Here is a 14,072-nt window from a genome sequence, read left to right as displayed (position 1 = left end):
AAAGAGAGAAAGAGAGGCAGAGACACAGGCAGAGGGAGAAGCAGGCTCCACGCAGGGAGCCCGATGTGGGACTCGATTCCGTGTTTCCAGGATCACGCCCTGGGCTGAAGGCAGTGCTACACTGCTGAGCCAGCTGGCTGCTATATTGTATTCCCGAAACTAATATATGATAACTATACTTCAATTAAAAAACAAAAAGGAATAATAGTTCTCAGTGAAGCCTTTCTAACTCCCAAGATACTAAGGTACTCCATACCATCAATATCCTTTTACAAAAACCACTGTTTTATATTATGATGGTCTCTTCACATTACTTGCATATGATAATCTAAAGTTTTGGGATCATACCTTTCATTTACATATCCTTAATGCCTGTAGCACATTATTTGAGTCAGTGAGTGCTGAATGAGTATTGTGGTGGAAAGGTAGAAGAAGCTGTAGGAGAAATAGATAGGAAGTCTATCAGGCCCCTTTGGAGGTAGAAAAATAATTTCTAGATGAATTATTAGAAGTGAATAATATACACAAATTGGAAGTAACAATAATTATAGATTTCTCCCAGGATTAATGAGGTTCAAAATGTAGATCTCTTGGCTCAGAAAGTAGTCTACCAAAGATATGTTTTATGTTTCAGGGAATATTTTTATTTATGTATTTACAGCCTTTTAAAAAAATATTTTATTTATTTATTCATGAGAGACACACACAGAAGGTAACTATACTTATTGTGCTGAACATTCCACGTATACAGATGTAGAATCGCTATATATATATATTTTTTTAATTTTATTTATTTATTCATGAGAGACACAAAGAGAGAAAGAGAGGCAGAGACACAGGCAGAGGGAGAAGCAGGCTCCAGGCAGAGAGCTTGATGTAGGACTTCATCCCCGGTTTCCAGGATCATGCCCTGGGCCGAAGGCAGCGCTAGCGCAGCCACCTGGGCTGCCCTGTATTTATAGCTTTTAAAGTTAAATGTAACCTCAAGGGAACAGGTATTTTGTCTCCAGCATAAAAATTTCCCATATTAATTCTCTTTGGGAATTAATAACAAACAAAAAGAAATTGAAGGGATCTAAAAAATCAGGATTTAGGATTGTAAATGGTACCGGGGAAATGAGAAATCTACAATATTCTTTCCATTCTGTTCAACTATGGTCCATCCAGTATTTGTCAAAGTCATAATATTAAGTATTACACATGTATACTGGAATCTAATTAGTTTTTTTAAAGCACTGAGGGCAACATTTTTAGTAGTTATATGCCCCTTAGAAAAGCAGTACTTCAATAGTATATATGCTATAATATTTACCAAGATTTTCAGAATTAGAAGGATTTCAGAGACAATTTAAGATAGAAGAAACTAAAGCCTACAGAAATTGAAAAAGCTTCCTCAGGCTCATGGGGCAATCAGTGGCAGAGCCAGGTTAAGACTTGACGTTTCTTGGGATCCCTGGGTGGCGCAGCGGTTTGGCACCTGCCTTTGGCCCGGGGCATGATCCTGGAGACCCAGGATCGAGTCCCACGTCGGGCTCCCTGCATGGAGCCTGCTTCTCCCTCTGCCTGTGTCTCTGCCTCTCTCTCTCTGTGACTATCGTAAATAAATAAAATTAAAAAAAAAAAAAAAAAAAAGAGACTTGACGTTTCCCATTGTAGCCCAGTAATCCACTGTCAGGGGTATAAGTTACCAATGTAGGGGATCCCTGGGTGGCTCAGCAGTTTGGCACCTGCCTTCAGCCCAGGACCTGATCCTGGAGTCCCGGGATCAAGTCCCACATCAGGCTTCCTGCATGGAGCCTCTTTTCCCCCTGCCTGTGTTTCTGCTTCTCTCTCTCTCTGTCTCTCATGAATAAATGAAATCTTAAAAAAAAAAAAAAAAAAAAAGTTACCAGTGTGAATGTTAAACTGTCACTGACAATGGGCATATATATTGTACCATGGAATATCTTAAACATACATCAAGCCAAATTGCTTAAGTGAGGGACACCTTTTCAATGTTTCTACAAACTTAATGTAGGATTATAATTTTATTTTTAAAAAGATTTTATTTATTCATTCATGAGAGACAGAGAGAGAGAGAGAGAGGCAGAGACATAGGCAGTGGGAGAAGCAGGCTCCATGCAGAGCCCGATGTGGGACTCGATCCAGGCATTCCAGGATCATGCCAAGCCGAAGGCAGACGCTCAACCACTGAGCCACCCAGGCATCCCGATAATTTTAAACAGCATCATAGTCATGACAAGACTTGCAAAGTCTATAGATGAGGATGAATATAGTTTCCTCTTGTTTTGTTATATCATCTGATTATAAAGTCCTAGAAACATACTAGGTGCTCTGAAAACCCTTGTTGAATCAATGGAAAGAATACCGTATAGTAGTGTCGAGTATTAATCATTAATAAGAGAGGGCCTGTGAAACTTGCAGAAAGGGGATAGGAACAAGAATATAGGTAAGAAAAACATAATAAAGAGAAATAATTTATAAAATCAGGATAATTAAAAAATAGATGTTATTTAGGTATTTTTATTTTCTGCAAATTCAGAGACTTAAATCTAGAAAACCACAAATAATCCATTAGATTTTTAGGTGAAAACAAAAACTTAGAGGAGGTATGCACTTAAGAACTGCTGCTTCATAAAGTTATAGTAGTAAATTTTTATATTTTATTTAGATTTCCTCATGACCAGTGCTATACATCTGGTAAGATGATTCCTAGGATGAGGAAATGAATGTGAAAAATTTAAAAATCACTATCATACCAGGATCAAATCGCAGCATAATCCCTTCCAGGTTACCCATATGTTCACCATATTTCTTTTTTTTTAAGATTTTATTTTATTTATTTATGAGAGAGACAGAGAGAGAGACAGAGGCAGAGACACAGGCAGAGGGAGAAGCAGGCACCATGCAGGAAGCCCGATTCGATGTGGGACTTGATCCCAGGACTCCAGGATCATGCCCTGAGCCAAAGGTGGATGTTCAACCACTGAGCCACCCAGGCATCCCACTGTGTCACCATATTTCTTTTCTTTCTTTCTTTCTTTCTTTCTTTCTTTCTTTCTTTCTTTCTTTCTTTCTTTCTTTCTTTCTTTCTTTCTTTCTTTCTTTCTTTCTTTCTTTCTTTCTTTCTTTCTTTCTTTCTTTCTTTCTTTCTTTCTTTCTTTCTTTCTTTCTTGTCACCATATTTCTAACTGCATTTTTATACAGGTAAGTTTAGGCTGTTTTTTCCCCCTAACTTAACATTTGTTATGATTTTTCCATCGTTTATTTTCCTCACTCTTGAGAAAAGCTACTCAACTGTCCTTATATTTTCTTCCTTACTTATTTAGTCTTAAAATTTTATGGCTTTTGATATGCTTTCCACTTACATATAAATAGTATCAGTCAACAGATTTTTAGTTTGAACAACAATAATATATAAAGTGCTTTGTTACTACTTCATGTGTTTTTGGTCTTGAGAGTAAAAATGAGATATAATAAATGTATCAACAGGTGAAAACATGGGGAGAAATTCCTTGATTATCTTAGCATACTTTACCACGCTGGCAGGCTTATAATAGTCATGTTGAATGACTGTCTGACCAGCAGAATGAATGAGGGAAAGATACAGAAAGATTCTGGCCATTCTGAGAGGGGCAGTAATTTGCCACTAAACCGTTCCTGCATATAGCCAAGGAGACATGAATGGAAAGGCAGCTCACTTCTCTATATACTGTTTCCACATCTGACATTGATTCCACATTGATCATTGAGTTTAAGATACACACACACACACCCACACACATATAAGAACTGCTGCAGAGTTCATTTTTTTTAACTGGGATGTAGTATTCATTGTATACTAGCTCCTTGGGCTGCCAAAAAATATTGCCACAAACTGGGTGGCTTAGGCATTAGGAGGCTAGAAGTGGCAAATCAAGGTGTTAGCAAGGCAGGTTCCTCTTGGAAGCTCTAAAGGAGAATCTGTTCCATGCCTCTCTCCTCATTTCTGGTGGCTGCTAGCAATCTTTGGGGTTCCTTGGCTTGTAGCTGCATCACTTCAGTCTCTGCTGTGTTGCATGATTCTTCCCTGGGGGTTTCTGTGAGTCTTCTATTTTTATAATGATACTCATTATTAGATTTAAGGCCCATCTGGATGCAATATGACCGTATCTTAACTAAAACTTCTTTCCAAATAAAATCATATCCTAAACTTCTGGGTAGATATGAATTTTTGGAGGGCACAATTCAACCCTCGTTGTAGGGCACATTGTAGGACTGTAATATATAATTTATTTATCCATTAATTTTCCTTATTGATAGGCATTTAGGCTATTTCCAATTTTTACTATTAGAATGCTGTAATAAACATCTTTTAGAGGACTCTTTACCTATATGTGTATTTCTCTAGTGTAATAAATATATTTATTTATTTTAAAATATTTTATTTATTTATTTGAGAAAGAGAACACACAAGCAGGGGAGAGAAGCAGAGGGAGAAGCCGACTCCCCGCTAAGCAGGGAGCCAGACACGGGGCTTGATCCCAGGACCACGGAATCATGACCTGAGCCAAAGGCAGATACTTAACCAACCACCCAGGCACCCCATTAGTGTATATATTTAGAAATAGAATTTCTGGTCCCTGTTAATAGGATATGGGTAATTTCAACTTTAAAATCAACTATTGCCATATTCCCCAAAGGGACTGTATTAATTTACTTTCCCATTGATAGCAATTGAGAGCCCCTGTTTTTCCTCTAAACACTTGCCAACATTTAATTTTTAACTTTGCCAGGTTTATTAGTTTGTTATTGTTGCAAATGCAAATATCAGTGTTTAAAACAACAGGCATTTATTTCTGGCATGAGTCTGTGGGACTCAGAGATGATGAATCTAGGCTGGATTTGGCTCAGATAGCTCAGCTGGATCACCTATATTCCATGTTCTTAGGTAGGTATAATTACACTCATTTAACAGACCAGAAATTTAGGACACAAAAATAAGGTAATTTTATCATGTGTTACCTTTTGTTCCTTCTCTTTTCATTCTACTGATCAAGTTTTCTTATTTTCTTTTCCTCCATTTGGTCGGTTTGAAATTGTACATCCTAGTTTTATTAATGAATACCCCCCCCCGCCCCCGTACCTTTAAAATAATCACTAAAAGGGACAACCTGGGTGGTTCAGTTATTGAGCATCTGCCTTTGGCTCAGGGTATGATTCTGGATCTGGGGTTTGAGTCCCACATGGGGCTCCCTGTGAGGAGGCGGCTTCTCCCTTTGCCTATGTCTCTGCCTCTCTGTCTCTCATGAATAAATAAATAAAATCTTAAAAAAAAATTACTAACAAAGTCCATAATCAGTTTTTCTATCTTTCTCCTATCAATACAAGGATCCTAAAATGTTTCTGATTTCCTTCTTCAGTTTTTTAAGTATTGCAGTCACATATTTTAGTTTCAGCTTGTTCTTAATTAGTCATTCAAATTAGTCCTCATTATCACAATAGTTTCTTTTACAGCCAACACTTAAGATTTATCAACATATTTATTTTTCTTTTGGTCACAGCTTTTTTTTTTTTTCTGCTCTCTCCTTTCTTCTATGTTTAGTTTTCTTTTAGCTGAGGCATATCCTTTACTAGTCTTATAGTAAGGATTGGGGAATGGCAAGCTGTTAAATCTTAATTTGTCTGAAAATATCTTACTCTCAACCAATACTTTAATTAGGCATAAAATGCTAAGATGACAGTTATTTTCTTTCAGTACTTAGAAGGTATTTTTCTACTTTTTTTAAAAAAAAGATTTTATTTATTTATTTGACAGAGAGAGTGAGCACAAGTAGGGGGAGTGGCAGACAGGGGGAGGAGAGGGAGAAGGAGAGGGAGAAGCAGACTCCCCCCTGAGTAGAGAGTCCCAATGCGGGGCTCAATCCCAAGACCCTGGGATCCTGACCTGAGATGACGGCAGATCCTTAACCAACTGACCATCGAGGTGCCCTGACTTTTTCTGATACCTGTTGCTGTAGATGAGATGTCAATTGTTAGTACAGGGTGTTCCTTGGTTTTCTCACCATAATTAGTTTTAACATGTTCTATTTGCTTTACTGTTCAACAGTGTCTCCATGGTTTGTTTTGATATGGATTGTTTTTGTTTCTCTTCTCCAGAGCATTGTGTATTCCAGGAATATCAGGACTGTTTCTTTTGTCAATTCTGAAAAATCTCAGCCATTATTTTATTGAGAATTACATCTCCCATTCTCTCCTTCTGAAACTATTAAATATATCTATGCTTTCCCATCCTACCTTCCATATCTCTCATTCTTATATTTCCCCATCCTTCTCTCTTCATTCTACATTCTGGTTGATTTGACCAAATCATCTAATTCACCAATTCTCATCTCAGCAGTTTAATTCAGCCATTAAAAATAAAGAACAACAACAAAATGAACATTTCATTTCAAGACATTGTTTTTTCCTTTTCTTTTTTTAAGATTGTATTTATCTTAAATACAATTCTTTGAATTGTAAGCAGAAAGAATATGAGAGACACACAGAGAGAGAGAGAGAAGCAGAGACATAGGCAGAGGGAGAAGCAGGCTCCCTGCGAGGAGCCCGATGTGGGACTCGATTCCAGACCCCAGAATCATGCCCTGAGCCAAAGGCAGATGCTCAACTGCTGAGCTACCCAGGAGTCCCATCTCTTGTTTTTTTTTTTTTCTTATCCTGTTATTCCTGTCATGTTTTTTCACTATGGTTTTATTTCTTTTTTTAAATCTCTGACATTACTTATTTTAATATAAGTAGTTTTATGATCTCTTTCAAGTTGGTTTTCTTCTGTTCTTGGAATTACAATTTTCTTCCTTGTTGGATTGGTTGATTACCCTTAAAATTTATATTTTTATTGTAAGCACATCCTTACTGATCCTTTTTTTTTTTTTTTTTAACTCCCTCAACAGAAGTTCCTAAAGCCCTAAGTTTCATGGTAGAGAGTATTTTTGCACTAACTTTTGTCAGGATCCTAGAGTTTTTAATGGCTTTGGACCACTGAATTTTGCTCATTCCCCTTTCACAGGGAACTAGCCATTTGAGACCAGGCTTTTTCCAAGAGGCTCAATTCCAGCTGCCTGTGGACCCAAAGGCACAATTTCTGCCTCAAGTAGGTATTAAAACCCCAGGCACCAAGGCTTATACTCTGTGGTGTCAGTTCTACTTATGACTATGGTTTTGAATTGTTGTTACTGGCACTAAAGCAAAACTGGATTTCTCTTTTATTCTCTTATTAATCAAAGCTATGATTACATCTTTTTGTTCTTAATACTTCATCTTATATTGGAAGGACAGGGTTCATTCATATCTTACATCTTTCATGTTGCTAGAAATCTCCCAAAGGAACATTCTTAAGGTCTAGTCTACATTTACTTTTATGTCTATAACATAATATTTACTTTATCCACATATATTATATATAACAATATGTAACATATTATTATATATAACATGCATAGATACCAGAGTTAATCTATGATTTCCAGGTGCTGTGAGGGAATCTAGAATTGACTTATGATATAAGGACTAGAAAATGATTTGAAGTAGAATAGCCAATGACAGGAAGCAAAACAAACAAACAAATGTCTAAGAGAAAGAAATAAAATAGCATATATAAGGCATAAGTGCATATAAGCCTAAATACTCATGATCTCACAACCTAGATTTCATAAATGTGGCCAAGAAATTCGCCACATTTGTTTTACCTCTCTGCAACATTCCACTCTCTCACTTCCTATTTAATCCTTCTGGTTCTCTTTACTTTGGGAATATTCCTGTGGTAGTTCTGATTCCTCCATCTGTCCCCTAGATGTTTTTTCCTCTACACACTCCCCTGGTTTTAGCTATATCAGATGTTTATGCCAAGGTCTCCAATAGTTACATCTCTAATTCTGATCTCTTAAATTCTTCATTACTGTCTGCTGAATGTTTCCTTCTACTGGCATCATCATAAATTTGGCATATGTCTCAAACTGAATATATCACCTTTCTCTACCTGTAATCTCCTAACTGTGCTCCCTTATCTTAGTCAGTGGTACCTGCCTCTTCCAATCGCCTGGTAGCCAATCAGTTGGCAAATGTTGAAAATTCAAGAAGACTCCTACAGTCTCTCTAGTTACCTAATTCAAGGCTTTATTATTTCTTAGACTATTGCAATAACTTTCTAACTGGTCCTTCTCTCTTCCCTTTGGCCTTAAACATTATTGTATTCGAACATTTCTAAGATACAGACTTAATAATATCACTCCACAATCTATAAAATATGATTTAAACATCTTAATTTCATATTCAAGACCTACAATTTGGCTGCAACCTACTTTTATAAACTTATTTCCTTTTACCATTTCAAGTATCCTTTGTCCCAGCTAAACTACATTACTCACAATTCCTTGTAATATGCTCTGAATAGTCTGTCTCAAGAGTGCTTTATATCATGCAAATTCCTCTCTCTGGAATGTTTCTTCCCACCCCACTTCCAAATCCCTCATAAAGCTTTTTTTTTTCCCCTAGGAAGTAATCTTGCCATCTGCTGAACTGCAAAAGTACTTTAAACCTCTCACAAAGCTCTTACAGTACACCTCAAAATGTGCTTATTTAAGACTCTGTCTTACCTTTTCAACTAAATGATATAGTAGTGGCAGTGGCTAAGAGCATGCATTTGGAAGCTAGTGAAGTGGGTCTGAATCATGGCTATGTCATTTATTAGCTAACTAATTTGGAAAAAGTTATTTTATTTCTCTGTACTTCAGTTCTCTCCTGTGTAATATGAGGAAATAATAGCATATACCACATGGGGTTGCTGTGAGGATTAAATGAGTGCACAGAACAGTACCAGACACATAGTAGCCACTTAATAAATGTTAGTTAATATTAAGGACAAAATTTGGCATGTCTTATTTATTACTGTATCACCAAGTCATACTATCTTCCACACAGCAGGCAATCAGCAAGTTTTTTTCTTAATTGAAAAAATTATAACCAAATAATTGAACTAGATAATTCCAGGTACTATAATAGCTAAGTATGAGCAGTACAGAAATCATGCTATGAGAATTCAGATAAGAAAAGATCACAGTAAGATGATTTTGTAAGAAAATACTTTAGGAAAGAGTGACTCTCCAATGAAGTATTTTAAAAGATTTAATCTGAGAAAAGCCAACAGAATGAACTGATAAGATAATAACCAAGAAACTATTAGCAGTCATGAAATAATGAGATACTGGACTACTATTATTAGTGATGAGGGATTTTTTTTTAAATAGGTTCCACCCCCAGCACAGAGTCCAACACAGAGCTGGAACTTACAACCCTGAGATCAAGACGAGCCAAAATCAAGAGTTGGAAAACTATTGAGCCACCCAGGTACTCCAGCAAAGAGGGATTTCAAAGGAGGGATTAAAAAAAAAACAAAAACAAAAACCAGATAACAAAGCCAGAATAAACTGGTTAATAAAAATAGGAAAAAGTTAAAGAAAACATATAAAATCCTGAGTCTATGGTGCTGGCTGGAAGTACAGATTTGAGGAAGTTGGGAGGCTTAAGTTCTGTTTTAGATACATTGAACAGAGGTAGCCATAAAAGAAAGGTGAGAGGTTTTAAAGATGTAAATTGGGAAATCCAAGGAATAGAGTTGATGGCTGAAAATGTAGGCATCAAATAAAGATGAGAGATGAGCAGAGAACTACTGGTACAGTTGGGAGGAAATTCATTACTGCTTTTACATTATTTTGAATGTCTCTAACAAAATTAACAATCCAGTTATCAAAAACTGTCAGAGAATGTTCTGATGGGGGATATATGTAAATTTAGTAATTGGGAACACCCAGTAAAACTTGTCTCTCTACTCAGAATGCAAATTCCATGAGAGCTGGGGCTGCTGTCTTCTCAGATGTATCCCAAAGGCTTAGTTCATGCCTTGCACATAGTAGTCAATAGATTAGAATCAGCTGAATGAATCTGTGAATACGAAGCATTGAAAAATGTGCTTGTGGGTAAAAAGATTCAATATTCAATATAATAGCTAAGATGATGTACAAATATTAAGCAAAATGTCAGAATCAGAGGTGCAAAGTTCTTGGAGATATATACTACTTGGAACTGAGTAAAATATTTCATAAGTCAGAAGAAATATGATCATTTTTGGAATAAGCTTAACTTTCTTTTTCTGTCACACACCTGCATTTATCAGTAAGATAATCCAAAAACATTTCTTTAGCTGGTTCTGTAAGCTCAATGAAGTAAGTTCTAGCTCTCTGACCTTTTTGGCAAAGAGCTTATTTTTAAATTCAAATCAAAGAAGATATAAATGTACTATCCAAATTCCAGTTTTAGTTAGTACAAAATTTCAGTTTTAGTACATTTACTTAGGTTTTGCTAATGAACTCAAAATTCTGAAACTATTTTATAATCTTATTGTCATTGGACCCTTTTTCATCTGTCCAGGTTTAGGTTCTGTAAGGAGATATAATTATTAAATTTTTTAGAACTGTTGAATCACTATATTGTATATCCAAAACTAATATAACACTGTATGTTAACTATGCTGAAATTTAAAAGAAAAGATTTTAGGAGTATATAGAGAACAATGCCAATTTAACAAGTTTTAGTAATATAGGAAAGAAATGACACTATGATTTAAAAGAGTATTATCTAATTTTGCAGCTTTTATTCCTATCATTTTGAATAGTTTCCTATATGTTGGTTTTCAGATCAGTTTGTTTTATACTTTATTTTCTAATATATTTAGAGTGCTTTTAAAAAATATTATCACTTAGAGGCTATTTGAGAGAACAGATTTTTCAATTCTTATATGGGGAAGAGACTACCTGGGGTTTTGGTAATTATATGGAGATAAATTTAAAGGATTTTCTAGATGATATACACTAGTTTATTTTTGGGAGAGGGGAAGAGTAGAGGGAGAGGGAAAGAGAATCTTAAGCAGGCTCCTCACTCAGTGCCGAGCCTGACATGGGGCTCCATCTCAAGACTCTGAGATCATGACCTGAGCCAAAATCAAAAGTCAGCGCTTAACCAATTGAGCCACCCAGGGGCTGCAGTACACTTTAATTTTGATGCTTCTTTTTGTCCCTTCAAGCTGCACTAATTAATAAGATGATAAACTGCATGGGGCAGCCCAGTGGCTCAGTGGTTTAGCACCGCCTTCAGTGCTCCTGTGATCCTGGACACAGGGATCAAGTCCCATGTCGGGCTCCCTGCATGGAGCCTGCTTTTCCCTCTGCCTCTGCCTGTGTCTCTGCCTCTCTCTCTGTCTCTCATGAATAAATAAAGTCTTAAAAAAAAAAAAAAAGATGATAAACTGCAAATTTGTTAACTTCATTTGCCATTGCATAGAGCCTGATCTTTCATCAAAGCAAACTGGTCGAAGTCACTATTAAGTGGTTAATAGATGTTACACTAAAATTCCTGTTCAAGTCTACATAAATTATGTAAAAATTAAAGTTATTTTTTTAATTGGGCTGATCAATTTAACCAGAAGCACTTAGAAGCATAAAGTATTAGCTCAATTATTTTTTGTTAAATGCTCCAGAGCAACTGTTTTAATGAAGAAAATAACAATAAAAATACTCTGGTAATTTGATTAATAAGACAATCAGGCATGTAGATTAATACACCAAAAGAAAGAAGTATACCAATGCCTATTAAAAACTTTTATAAATTATATAGCTATTACATTGTTATAATTTTGGGGAAATGATTTTTCTTTGATAAAAGCAATCTTACATAAAATGTCAAAGAAAGAAAAGTATCATGCTCTGAATATATTAATGATAAAATAGAAATACTTCTAGAATTTTAAAAATTAAAAAAAGAACTGTTTGAGCTTCAGATTTCCTTAGCCAGCTCTAGGTTAAATTGTACTTATTAAAAAAAAAAAAAAAATTTGTACTTATTAAGTATAGCACGCAGAGTTTAATCAAATTTAGTTACGAAAGATCTATAATATAATGGCCATGATCCATTAAAGGCAGTATGGTGTAATGGTCAAGAGTAAAAGTTTTGTGGTCAGATAGACTGCCTTTTGATTCTAAGTTCACCTAGTTACTCACTTTGGAAACTTGGGCAAATAATATAACTACTTTAAGCTTCAGTTAACTCATCAAGAAATGGAGGATAATAATAATACCTCATATAGTTAATGTGGGGCTTAACTGAGGTAGTTTGTGTATAATTCTTGTTATATAATGGTCAACAAATATTAGCTGCTATTATTATAATATCATTGTGAAGGGAGCTACCTGCTACTTTATTGAAACTGTTTTAATTGACAGAATATAATTTTGGGCCCTGGAAAAAATACTTTAGTATAGCAAATGAATGTAAAAAATTTAGGGTTTCCTTAAAATAGGTGACTAGGTATCTGGATCATCACTGTAGCTGGAAAATAGCAATTATATATGTATATATAAAAGCTTTGAAAAACTCACAAGATAATAAGGGATTTTTCAATCTATAATATAACTGAAGGCAAAAACAGAGTCTAACAAGTGCCTGAAGCTTTAGGAAACAGAAACTCCAGAATCTTCACAAGGTGGGAAATCTAATAGAATCTTCTCTTCCTCACAGTAGAACTGGGATTTCTATTAAGTACTACAACCTCAGTTTAAGACAGGTAAGAAAAAAATTCACCATGCATCTCCCATCCACAGGGGATTGTAAGGAAAGGTACTTCTAAAAGGCTGAGCACATGGGGATCCCTGGGTGGCTCAGCGGTTTAGCGCCTGCCTTTGGCCCAGGGCGCGATCCTGGAGTCCTGGGATCGAGTCTCGCGTCAGGCTCCTGGCATGGAGCCTGCATCTCCCTCTTCCTGTGTCTCTGCCTCTCTCTCTCTCTCTCTATCATAAATAATAAATACATAAATATTTAAAAAAAATAAAAGGCTGAGCACCTTAGGGTGATAAAATAAATTCCTGAGAATTTGTTACCATGAGCTGGCTCTCTCACAAGGATTTATAGCCCCAAATCTTGAATTCAGTTTAAAGTAGTACTGTGTTAGTGGTGTCACCACCACCAGGTGTCTGGAAGGAAGTACAATCATCCAAGGTCTTAGAGAGTTCAAATACCTTTTTAAAGAAAGATGGACTCCCAGTAAAAGAATAATGAAGAAAACCAGTAGGCATGAGTGAGAACTTGCAGAAGCAACACAAGAAAGTAAAAACCCACGTTTGTACATCAGAATATCAGATTATAATTGTCATACAAAGATTATAGAACCATGTATAGTATGTTTAAAGAAATAAATAAGGGCATGCGGGTGGCTCAGTTGGTTAAGTATCTGACTCAGGTCATCATCCCAAGGTTGAGTCCTGCCTTGGGCTCCCTGTTCAGCAGGGAGTCTATTTCTCCCTCTCCCTTGGCCACTCATGGTCACTCGCTTGCTTGCTCTCAAATAAATAAAAAATCTTAAAAAAAAAATTAGTGTGAAAATATCCACAAGAATTAGAAAACTGTAATTATTTACTAAAAAGACGTGAAAGAGTATCATGTAGTACCTCTCAGATTAAAATTCTTTAAGTTGAAATATAAATTCAAAGTTGAAATATAATTCAAGTTGAAATATAAACTCAGTGGATAAATTGAACATCAGATTAGACATAGCCGTAAAGAGAATTATTGAAATGGGACATAGGAAATAAAAAGCCATCCAGAATGAGGCCCCAAGAAATGAAAGTAGGAAAAATATGAAAGTGAGGTTATGAGATATGGGATATAAAGAGAGAAAGTCTAGTAAATATCTAACCTGAGCCTCAGAATGCAGCAGAAATGGCCTAAGGCAATTATGTAAGGAGATGATAACTGTTCCTACAACAAAAAAGCACCAATCTCCTATTCAGTAAGCCCAAAAACTCCAAAGAAAGGCATAAGAAAAAACAGTGATACCTAGGCAGGTAATGGAGAAAACCAAAGCAAAGTTTTTTTTTTTTTTTTTTTAAACCCAGAAGTGGGCCTGGATAAGTGCTGCTCTAACATCAGCTGTCACAACATTCCTGGTGTAGGTGCAGCTGGGTGTGTAGGGCCTAAGGACCACCCAAGCC

The 14,072-nt window shown here is 36.0% G+C and overlaps 1 protein-coding gene and 1 long non-coding RNA gene across 2 annotated transcripts in view; one reads left to right on the top strand and one right to left on the bottom strand.

Annotated features, from left to right (window-relative positions):
- Positions 1-14,072, bottom strand: part of DNAJC1 (DnaJ heat shock protein family (Hsp40) member C1) — a 206,333-nt gene that overhangs the window by 52,872 nt on the left and 139,389 nt on the right. The window lies entirely within an intron of this gene.
- The window catches only part of LOC140633210 (uncharacterized), a 73,661-nt gene that overhangs the window by 55,039 nt on the left and 4,550 nt on the right, over positions 1-14,072 (top strand). The window contains exon 2 of the long non-coding RNA XR_012030837.1: positions 9,282-9,381. This is a non-coding gene — a long non-coding RNA (uncharacterized lncRNA). The remainder of the gene's footprint in view (positions 1-9,281; positions 9,382-14,072) is intronic.

Source organism: Canis lupus, chromosome 5, assembly GCF_048164855.1.
Source record: "Canis lupus baileyi chromosome 5, mCanLup2.hap1, whole genome shotgun sequence".
Taxonomy (NCBI): Eukaryota; Metazoa; Chordata; class Mammalia; order Carnivora; family Canidae; genus Canis; species Canis lupus.
This window is presented reverse-complemented; position numbering and strand designations above follow the sequence as displayed.